Raw genomic sequence first — 12,146 nt, forward strand, 5'->3', positions numbered from 1 at the left:
TTTGAAGATCCTTATGTAAGAGTGTCTTCATTTTTAAGAAAAAAACAACTACCTTGAATGCTTCCCAAATCATTCCTACGGTTATATCCTTCCATGCTTTGACCACGAATGTGATTTTCTAAATGGCTCCTGAGAACGTTGGAGTCTTGGTCCTCTTTTTATGTGACGCCTGTATTTGGGTTGTATACATATAACACGTGTAGAACCCAAATCACTGTGTTTGCGAAGAAGAACTGAAGCATGCGGATACCAGCTGGAAGTGTTTAGAACAAGCATTGGTTAAGCAACTAAAGCTCTGCAGTAAAAAGCACAGCTGCACAGGCCCGGTTCAGGAGCCTTGGCCCTCAGTAGTGAAGGCTGGAAGGCAGGCGTGCAACGCACAGGTCGTGTTTGTCAGCCCGGGCCGAGACAGATTCCTGAGCGCCACACAGAGACAGTTTTAGAGATTATCGCAGCCCCCCACCCGAGTACTTAACAGGTCTTTAAAGACCATTAATATGTTAATGAGGCTTTGTTTATTTTTTCACCCCTTCATCTCTGTATGGCGAAAGGTGAGCGGTAACCTTTGGTAACCTTTGTCTACTGTCCTGCTGCGTTGATATTTCTTTTTCTATGCAGCACAGGAGAAAATAAGTTTGTTTATTCTTAATCACCTTTCCTAACCCCTGCAGTGGCTTATCACATCAGGCTGTGACACAAAGTTTGACTAATGGAGTAGGTAAGAGAATGTGTTACTACATTTTTTTTCTTTTTAAAATCTGCACAGGCCCAGCAGGACACATACTTCGTGTGTGCTTCATTTAAACAATTTTTATCAATATTGTGGCCATTGCAGGACAACAATAAGATGATACAAAATGCCCAGATAACGCTGGTGAATAATGATCCTGCTGGAGAGCAATCATTTGTCTGTTAGTAGTTTTTAAATGCAGATGAACTGTATTTTATGTGGATAGCTCAGTGGGTTACTGCCTTTGTCACAGAGATCCTTGTGTTACTTGGAGTTCAGAAGTTACAATCGTATCATAGGACAGTGACCTATGAACTGTCATCGAAGAGCTGCCTACAAACATGAATGGTGTAGTTAAAACTTCGCTTTTTTTGTTTTGTGATATAGTTAGAACTTCCTCAGTCTTTCATTATTCTAATGTTGCTAAAATGAGTATGTTTGGGCAGATCTACATTTTTATCAGTAAATCTGACCCCCATGTAATACTCTTTAAATCCTAAGGTTGTGTTTCCCCGTAACAAACCCTTTTAAAATATATTGCCCACCAGTATGGATGACATGTGATTCATACACCTTGTAATCCTCATTTGCTTATGTAACATTCCCTATAGACTGATTTACATACTTGTATGATACATTGTCTATGTATAATGTGTGTGTGATGTAAAGTACTGACACACATTACACTGATATGAGTAGCGCTATACAACAAATGAAATGCATATGAGAGAGGGGCTACGTAAAGATGAGGGGCACTGTTGGAGGGTGGCAGTGAGGGAATCCGAGGAGGAGGTAGTGGGAGGGGCTATGGAGCGATGAGGGGCACTGGTCGAGGATGACAGTGAGGGAATCAGAGGAAGAGGTCATGGGGTGGGGGGAGCTAGGGAGAGATGAGGGGCACTGGTGGAGGGTGGTAGTGAGGGAGTCAAACGAGGAGGTCATGAGGGGGAGGGGCTACAGAGATAAGGGGTACTGGTCTTCGAGGAGGAGGTCATGAAGGGTAGGTGCTATAGGGATATGAGGGGCACTTGTGGCGTGAGGCAGTGAGGAAATCCGAGGAGGAGGTCAATGAGGGGGTAATGGAGGGATGAGGGGCACTGTTAGAAGGTGGTAGTAAAGGTATTTACGGAGAAAGAGGTTAATGGTGCGGTGCCAAATAAGACTTTCGCATCAGCGCTAAAGCCGGCCCTGTCATGGCCTTTCTGTTTTTGTTTAATTAGCAGTCGGGTCATAAGGGCTACTGTGAAACATACCTTAAAGTGCGTGCTAATTATATTTACTGCTATATTCAATGTTTTAAGTTTGAAGGTGATTTTTCTAATGTTTTTACCGGGCAAAATGAAAGTGGAGCCCGATGGTGCCTGATATGGGGCTGGGGCCCAAGGTCAGCTGTGAGATAAGGTGCACTGGAGAGGAGTAGTGGATATTCAAGCCTATAAGGGAGTATGTTGCAGAGTCTGGGGTCAGGTGGAGGTAGTAATGAAGAGGGATTCTCCCTGAGGGCTCGCACAGAGGGAGCCCGAGAAGTGTCACTTGCTTGATCCTTCCTCCTCAGAAACCTCCTCTTCCCATCAAAGGAACATTACATGGAAAAAACACTTTTTGAGAGTGATAACATTTTGAAAGAGATTTGGAAAAGAGTGTGTTTTACTGGGCCTTGCAAGACTAAGAAGAGATAAAGGAGGGCCCTGAAGCAGGCCTGCCCAGAAATATATGCGACAAATCGAGCCCCAGTGGCCCACCCAAATGCACCCTTGGCCCACCCAAATAAAAATTCCTGGAGCCGGGCCTAAGCTACAATCTATGGTATCTTTTTTTGCTTTGACATTAGCAAATAGCAAAATGGCTGCCAGAGCATCACGGAGCAGTAAGGTGCATGCGGACAAACTGGCCACTTCTACAAATGCATGTGTTGTGATAAATGCATATTATTGCATTTTTTGTTTACCGTTCTAACCATGAACAGAAGAATTTAAGACATAGCGAGCAGCCTGGCACCACTTTCAGCTGTGAGGCCATTGTAGAAATAAAAAATTAAAACAAATTAAAAATGCTTATCGGGAGAGGGGAGTAACAGATGAGCACAGCTAGGAGGAAGGTGAAAGAATAGAGCTTGCAGAGGCTCTTGCAAATGAAAAAGAAAGGTAGCAATGAATGAGGGTTAAGGAGCAGAAAGAGCAGAGGCATGAGGAACAAGGCGAGGCATGCACTCCAAATGAGTGATGAAAAGGAGAAAGAAAGATAGCGCCCTGAAATCAGTCAGCAGAAAAAAGATGCAACTCATTCAGGTAGAACACTGTGAGACAGAATGCTCTAATTGGGACAAACACAAGAATGGAAGAATGGTATAGAAAAAAATTGCATCAGAAGCTGAGCCCTGTGATAGACCACCAAACCATTAAATCAAGTACAATGGGGTGACCCAAAACCCCCTCTAACTATATGTAATGTATTGGAAGTGATAGGTCTCAAATAGATAAGTAAAAATGTCCGCAGTCAACACATAAATACTGCATTTCTGGTCAGTCTGACGGGTTATTTCTAAGGGATTATAATATAATCCCATCTCAACCTTAGATCCTGAACAGTGCTCCATTGTCTTTCTGCTAGGGTCACATTAACCAATGAATGCATACGTACATAAATACATAAGGTGTCTAAAAATGTTAAAAGTACCAGGGTGGGTCATTTTTACATAATTGATGAGGATAAGCAAAGTAGGACAAATACTATAGGCACTCAAAAAAGCTTTGAAAGATAGGATGTTATTAATCATCATTAACAGATAATCACAAGCGTGGACATATTTTGTAAGGGTGTTTAAAAGTTATAGGGGTAGATGTATCAAAATATCCTTTTGTGATTCGCAAATAGCGATTTTTAAGGAATCGCTATTTGAGAATTGCAAAATGGTAAGTATGTAGAAATTTGCTATTTTTTAGCGATTTCTTAAAATTCCTTAATTGCGATTAGCAAATTGCTAATCGCAATTAAGGAATAATTTCCCATTCATTTCTATGGGCCAGGAAGCCCATAGGAATGAATGTGAAATGATTCTCAATTTGCGATTCGCAATTTGCTAATCGCAAATTGAGAATAATTTCAAGGGTGCAGGGGTGTCTCAAGGACACCCTGCTGCACCCCCTGAAATTGACATGTGTGCACATATGGCGCACATACATGCCCTAAGGGCATGTATGAGCGTCACATGGCACCTTTACAAATTGCAAAATGTGCTTTTTTAAAAGAATTTGCAAATTACCACCAACTTCAAGTTGGTTGTAATTTGCGATTTCTTAGCCTAAATTCGCAATTCTGAAATGCTTAATACATAGCATTTAAGAAATCGCAATTTGCGATTTCTTAAATGCTTACGCAATATTAAGGAATTGCAAAATTTGCGATTCCTTAATATTGCGAGGCTTTATCCATGATACATTCCAATTCCCGTTTTTTTGTCACAAACGCTGCTATTTTGCGAATCGCAGCGTTTGCGACAAAAAAAACCTCGATACATCTGCCCCATAGAGAAGAGATAATATTTCAAATTGGAAAAAAAGTGTATATTTCCTATAAAATCAACACTGTTGAATGTTATAATGTCTTGAAATAAAAAAATAACGTATCCTTCAAATCTGGAAAGTTTAATCTAGATTACTTCCACCTAAAATATGCTAAATTTGTATTATGACAAAAGGGGGGATGATCTCAGACCCAACGTCAAGCTTTAATTCTTTGTCAAGCACCTATTACCTAGACTTCTTAAATTAAGATTTTGTTTGAGAACATGAAGTTAGAAAACATATTTCTTCTCAAAGTTATTGCCTTTTACTTTGACAATTGCTAACCAGGTCCTGGAAGTGATTAATAGGTGCCACTGGAAAAGAGCTAAGACAATGGTTTCCAGCTCCCTTTCATGAGCTGAACAACTGTCCACCTCTCTCACCCAAAACAGCAGAAGCAATAATGGCCTGCAGACTTGTGCTAGTCCTCCAGGCAACTTGAATGATGAATCTGACAAGAAAGACGTTGAAGTTGATGAGCAGAACCAGCCTGCAGGCTATAATTGCTATTATTATGTACCAGTGAACCGGTTAGAGGTTTGAAATAAGGGAGCTCTTGTAGAGAGTGATGAATGATCCAGGTATTTGTTTACAGTACCAATCTGTTCACCACACTGGCGAAGAAGATGGAATATCCATCTCTGGCACCCAGTAACGAAGGGAAATTATAAAAGAAACTTTCGAACAAACACCTTAGCCCTCACTTAGGGTCTGTGGGAAGGGAATGGGAATTCCGAGTAAATGTAGAGAAAGCAGGTTTGCGTGCATTTAATGTGATTTAGGCATTTAGAGAATAGAGGAATAAGCACATCAAAAAAGCAGTAAATTCACCCATCTGTACGATAATTTCCTGCCAATTAGCACAAGTTGCATACATGTGCTAACTTTGCAACTTTAAATGAGGAAGAATAGGCAGAAACACGTTTACGAACATTTTGCACAAACTTTGTGAAACAAACTAAAGAACATTTTTTAATGAAATGTGTTTCCAGTGAAATACTAGTGGTCACACGCAACCACCCACGTCTTTTAATGCAAAACCAGTACTAAAAAAAAAGTGGACCGTAGACAGCGTTTTGCATCAACAAATCATCAGTTTTTACACCGGTGTTACCGATGAGAAATGATTTTTTTTCTCCAGCCTTTTCCGACTTTGCATGTGTGGTGCACTTTATATAACACATTAAAAGTGGAAAAAGTTTAAATCTAAGTCTAAGCATAGCACTTTGTTCTGGATGGGGAATTCTCCAAGTACAAAACGAATGCTTTACTTGACACAGACACATTTGCACTATGGTGCATGGTGTGTGCATGGCTCCGGCAGCACCTGCTCTGGAGAGAAAGCAGGACAGTGTCTTATCTCTGTGATGTGATTGGGCACTTTCCTGCTCTCTATGGGTCACACAATGCAGCACAGTAACTTTGGTTACTGTGCTGCGTTGCTTGACATTTTAGTAATTGTAACCACACTTTTTTTTTTTAATATAGCACAAACTTGCCCAAAGGTATCGGGTATCAGAGCGCTTTATATAGCACCAGTTGCGTTAAATGAGGACACATTCATTTTTAGGTCTCGCCTACGCAGCGCGCATGCTCTGCAAAGGAGTGACCTACTGCCATCGGTCCCCTTTTTAAGCCACAACAGTGCACGCGTTCCATTGCCTTCAATGGCAACGCCTGGACGTGTGGCTAGTCCATTGCGGGTTCGAGCTTCTTACACCATATGTTTGTAATTTACTTGCAAACATATAGTGTCAGCGCTCGTTCCTGTAGGGGAAGCAGGCGCAGGACCCCTCCTCTCTCCCTCCCTCCTGCTGCCAGCACGAGGCGCAGCAGGCAAACAAAAGTGCAGACATCATAGTCTATAGCCAGCAGGCAGAGTGGATTTTGGCTGTTTTCCAAACTAGATTAAACTCTTCAAGTGGACTAAATAAGGACAGATGTCACCGTTTGTTTTCCATTTTTAGCGACATTGTTGAATTCTCTAAACGCTAACACACCACCACACTAGTAAGAAAGTAACTTAGGAAACCCACCATAATCACAACTGTTTTACTCATCCTTCATCCCATCTGAGCACTTCTCTACAGATTCCTTGTTTGCATTTCTCCTCATTACACCCCCCCTAGTGCTTCCAGACAGCCTAGGAGCGCTTTTCAGCACACCGTTATAAGTTACAACTGTCCGCTCTTCCAAACAGACTCGAAGAGGGCTCCCTCAATCTGTCTGTAGGTCTCAAACCCACCCAGACACGAATGTGGTTGGCGTTTTACAGACCGAAACATTTATTTAGATGTGAACACAATATTATCCAAACCAGAGCTGTTCAAGTCAACCATAGAATGCGGACAACTCTTCTACAACCACGTCTAGAACACAAAGAAAAAAAACCACATATGTCATAAAGGTTGGCTTTGTGTATCACGTGCAGTCAATACGAAGAGGAAAGGTATAACCCCACAGGAGGCTCGCCCAACGCCCCCGCAACAATTTGTTCTCGAGCTTAGTGTAGTAGCAGCCGCCCCCCCCCCCCACGCGCCCAACCCCCGCAGACTATTTCCAGGAAGTGTATTTTAAGCACTGGCCACAGTAGATTTTAAACTGGTCGCACATGCCGGCTCCTTGCTGTGCTCAGAGGTTCATCACGGAGCATTGTCAGGAAAGAGGGAGCCAGATAGACTTCACGGCAGGTGTCAGGCAAAGAGCACCTGTCCATTCATCCATCCATGCACTTGCTCTCCAGTCCATTCACTCACCCGTGCATGCATGCAGTCAGTCACTTGCCCTTGCATGCAGTCAGTCACTCACCCACGCAGTCAGTCACTCACTCGCGCATGCAGTCAGTCACCCACCCACGCACGCAGTCACTGACAAGTGCGCATCTCATCTGCAGGTAGTCACCAGTGAAGTTTGGGATGGGGAAGGAGTGGGGCTCGGTCTTAACTGACATGAACAAATGTGGGTGGACTTTCTAACAGGGACATGGCCACAACAGCTCACCTCTATGCATCCTTTCCACAAGACCCGGCCCATCTAATCAAGGCATAGCTTAAAACATTTCACAAGTAACCTAAATTCCCGTGTGTAGTGACGGCCAAGGATAACGAAGGACGCCACGTGTATTTAACCAAGAGTGTTTATTTAAGAAGAAGATATCTCTGCGACCCCAGCCACAGCCGCCGCATTCCAGCTTTCACACACTCTACCGCCGGCGCTCGCCTTGGAACGCTGGTCGCGGTGACATTCCAAGTGATGTCACCGCGAGCAGCTCCATTACAAGCGGAGCCACCGGGGGGGTATAGAGTGGGAGATACCACACATCCCCCTCCCCTGCGGAAGGAAAACAATGGAACAACGCATGAACAACAGTGTGGAAAAAACAAAACAATGCATCCTGATAAAAGTCTCTGGAGGGTGTGGTCAAATGTCCTGCTAGGAAAAATGACACAAGGATAACAGAATAGCAGGTGTTACATCATAATATACTGATCAAAGTATCTGGGGGGTCTGGTCACTCTCCTGCTAGACCTACCACCTGGGTGGGGGAAAGACAACAGCTTCTTAGTGTTAGGACCTTTGTCCTGTCTGGCATCGCCCCCTCTCCCCTTCTCACCACTGGAGTCATGCCCTGGTGGGTGGAATCTCACTACTCTCCCTAGGTTCCAGATCTTCCCCTCTTGAGTTTTGACGGCATTCTTGAATAGTTTGGTGATTTTGGTGGGATTACTGTACTCTGACCAATTAGCTCTTCCAGTGGGGGTTCTGATCTTGATGCTATCCCCTACTTTGAATCCGGCCTCGCGTGCGGCCTTGAGCTGGTCATATCTCTCTTTCCTTTTCTTCATGGCTTACTCTTGTCTCTCTAAGCTTTCCGCTCCTTTGGAGTGGTCTGACCATCCTTTGTGCCACCCCATCCACCCTGGGGATAGCTTGGTGTTGGGTATCCTTGCACGGAGCAGCTCGAATGGGGCGACTCCCGTCGTCTGGTGCGGTGTGAACCTGTATGCTTCTAGCCGCCTCCATGCTTCTTCTTTCCAGCTTATGCCACTGGCTTTAGCCATCTGGATGCTCTCCTTGAGGGTTTTGTTAAAACGCTCGACCATGCCATTAGTTTCAGGGTGATACAAGGCGCAACGCTTGTTTTTGATGCCTCTCTCCTCTAGGAAGGCTTCCATTTCTCTCGAACATAGTTGCACCCCATTATCCGTGAGAATGTTGCTGGGTAGCCCTTCCCTGATGAACACCTCTTCCAGGAACCCGATGACTGTCTTGGTCGTGACTTCATTCACCAATTTCATTTCAGGCCACCTAGAATACAAATCCATGAGCAGCAGGACGTACGGCGTCCGCAGTTCTCCAGACAATTGGCCCACGATGTTTAGCGCCAGCTCTTCCCAGGGTCCTGACGGTGGCGGCCTGCATACCATTGGGGGCGTCTGTTGCTTTAAGACTTTGTCACTGTTGCTGCACGGAATACAATCTCTAATTTTCCTTTCAGTGGCAAGATCCATGTTTGGCCACCAATAGTACTCTCTGAGTCTTTGTTTAGTTTTCGTGATACCCAGATGCCCTTCGTGGGCTATCTCACCCAGGTTGTCTCTCACCGACGCAGGCGGTGCAAGTCTCGTTCTCCTGAACAGACTTTCATCTGCCATGGACAGCTCATCTTTGACAGCCCAGTATGGTCGCAGGTTTTCTTCCCGTTTATCTTCGTTCTTCCACCTGTCTTTTATTCTTTCGCACACCTCCTCCAGGATCTTGTCTTCTTCCATGGCCTTCTTCCACGTTTCTTCACCCAACGCTCTTTGGATGGTGCAGACATTCTCCATCTGACGTTCATCCTCTTCATCATCTACATTCCTTTGCTTCTCCCTCGCCTCGTTTTCGCTGACGAGTCTCGAGAGGCAGTCTGCTGCAAAATGTCTCGTTCCCGGGACATACTCGACACTGAACGTGTATTCTTGGAGGCCGACCACCCACCGCCTTATCCTGCTGGAGATGGCATCCAGACCTTTCCTGCTGAAGACTTCCACCAACGGCTTGTGGTCAGTACGAAGAGTGAACTGAGTTCCCCACAGGAAGTCTCTGAATTTCCCCAACGCCCAGGATACTGCTAGGGCTTTTTTCTCTATTACCGAGTAGTTGTTCTCAGAATTCTGGAGTGACCTTGAGGCAAACGCTATGGTTTCTTCTCTGTCTTTTCCTACTTGGGCGAGGACTGCTCCCAGCCCCTTGGCACTAGCATCGGTGGTGACTACAGTCACCCGGTTGGGTATGTATGACTTTAAACTGGGGGCTTCTGCAAGTGCACTCCTTACATCTTCGAACTCCCTCTGGCACTGCTGACTCCAATTGAATTCAGCCTCTTTTTTCAACAGTTGTCTGATGGCGTGAGTCCTTCCTGCCAGGTTTCTTATGAATTTCCCGTAGAACTCCAACATTCCCATGAATGACTTGATTTCATCCTTGCTTGTGGGAGGTGCCAACCTCACGATGGTATTTTGTAGTTCGGCCTTGGGGCATATCCCTTCCGTCGTTACTTTGTGCCCCAAGAAATCCAACTCTGCACAGCCAAACACGCACTTGTCTCTTTTCACTGTTAGTCCTTGTGACTGGAACCTTCCTAGCACGCGTCTCAGTCTCTGATCATGCTCTTCAAGGTCCTTAGCAAAAATGAGCACTTCGTCTTGGTAACACATGACGCCTGGGATGCCTTTCAAGATGTTGCCCATGAGTCTCTGAAATACGGCGGCCGCCGAGACTAGCCCGAAAGGCATCCTTTTGAATTTGTAGGCGCCCATCGGTGTCACGAAAGCTGTGAGTTCCTGCGACTCTTCGTGTAGTTTAATCTGGAAGTAGGCCGAGGCGAGATCGAGAGTGGAAAACACCTTTGCCCCCTCTAGCATGCTCATCATTTGGGTGATGTTCGGTAGAGGGTATCGGTCGACCACGACTTCCTTGTTCAACGCCCTCAGGTCGATGCAGAGCCGGACCGACCCATCCTTCTTCTTTGCGGCTACGATGGGCGCCAACCATTCCGTCGCTTCCACAGGTTCGATGATTCCAGCCTTGCACAATTTCTCTAGTTCACATTTCACCTCTTCTTGGATGGCAATGGGGAGTTTTCTGACTTTAGCCACAACTGGTTTAGCATTCTCTTTCAATTTTATCTTGTGGCAGTAGTTTTTCAGGCATCCTAGTTCCTCTCTGAACACTCCTTTGAACTCTGTCACAATGTCTGTCTTGTGTTCTTGTATTTCCTGTATCAGGATCTGGGGATTGCTGTTGGGATTGAGATAGACCCCTAACTCCTTCTGTGCTTGCCACCCCAAGATGTTGTCCCCTACAGTGGACACATAAACCTTGGACACAGTTATCCTGTTACTGTATTCAATTTTAGTTAAGAAATAGCCTTTCATAGAGATAGGGCGACCAGCATACCCCCCAGGCCTCAAATCCATTTTTCTCAAGATTATCTTTCCCCTGGACACCCGAGAGAATTCCTTAGCATTGATAATGGTTATCCTAGAACAGGAATCAAACAATGCCTCCAGGACAACTCCCCCTACTTTTATGGTGTCTTTAGGGCTGTTGACCTGACCTTCATCAACCTGCACCACTATTTCTTCGCACATGGTGTCATTGAGGCTAGGGACTTGCAACTCTTTGACCTGCACCACAAATTCGTCGCGCACTACATTCGTCCTGTCTCTACTCTGCCTGCTGACCCCTTGCCCACTCTTGCAGTATTGCTTGAAGTGACCTTTCTTACCGCACTTGTTACATGTAAATCTGAGGGCGGGGCACTCTTTGTCGTTGGCTAGATGTCCCTGCTTGCCACACCTATAGCAGGTGCCCTTGAATGACCCCCCCATTTTGTTCTCCTTCTGTTCTCTGCTCGCTACCTTCTGCCCTTTTACCACAGATACTGCCTCACATTCGGTCACCACTTCACTGACATTGGTCTTGTCATCGCTTCTCTTTTCCCCAGAGTCTTGCTTTATCTCTTTGACACACTGTAACATGTGCTCCACCTGTTTGGCTATGATAAGAACCTCCCTCAACGGCGGGTCATCCTTAAGCCATAACTCTTCTCGCACACGCTCCATCCTGCAAGCCAAAACAAATTGATCCCTAATTCTTTCCTCACTTGCCCCACCGAACTTGCAAGTAGCTGCTAGTTTCCTCAGATCAGAAACAAAATCTTCTATAGATTCTCCCTCCTTCTGTGCTCTCTTCCCAAAGTGGTACCTCTCCATAATTGTGCTCGTCTTGGGGAGGTAGTGCAAGTCTAGTTTCTTAAGACTTACTTCAAATTCATTGAGACCCCTTGCTTCCTGTGTCCCTTAGTCTGGGAGGTGATCTAAAACTTCCTCTCCTTCCGCCCCCAGGTAATAAGCTAACAATTCTACCTTCCTTTCTAAGCCAAGGTTGGGCCCACATACAGTAGCGTAATTCAAGAACACCTTTTTCCATTTTTTCCACTGGATAGCGGGATCACCTGGGTTGGTCAAGAAAAAAGGTGGAGGGGTCACACTTTGCATGGTTCTGTGTCACAGAGCGATGTTGCAGATCTACACCCCAGATGAGAATGTACAAGTTCTACTACGCACAACGTAAAATTAGGGCAGAGTACTATTTTCCTGCACTCAATGAAGCTAACATGCATAAACTACTTTCTTGTGCAATTTCTACCTCTGACATTAGTTCGGGAATAACATTCTAGTAGGTACAGTTGCAGTGTGCCCCAGTCGAATGGGCTAAAGGCAGGTTCAGTGACACATAAATTGCGCAGTCCATCAAGCAGCCCGCAGTGGAAGCCCTTCAGATAGTTTCTAGTTGTAGCCTGCACG

The sequence above is a fragment of the Lissotriton helveticus genome, chromosome 4_1, assembly GCF_964261635.1.
Source record: "Lissotriton helveticus chromosome 4_1, aLisHel1.1, whole genome shotgun sequence".
Classification (NCBI taxonomy): domain Eukaryota; kingdom Metazoa; phylum Chordata; class Amphibia; order Caudata; family Salamandridae; genus Lissotriton; species Lissotriton helveticus.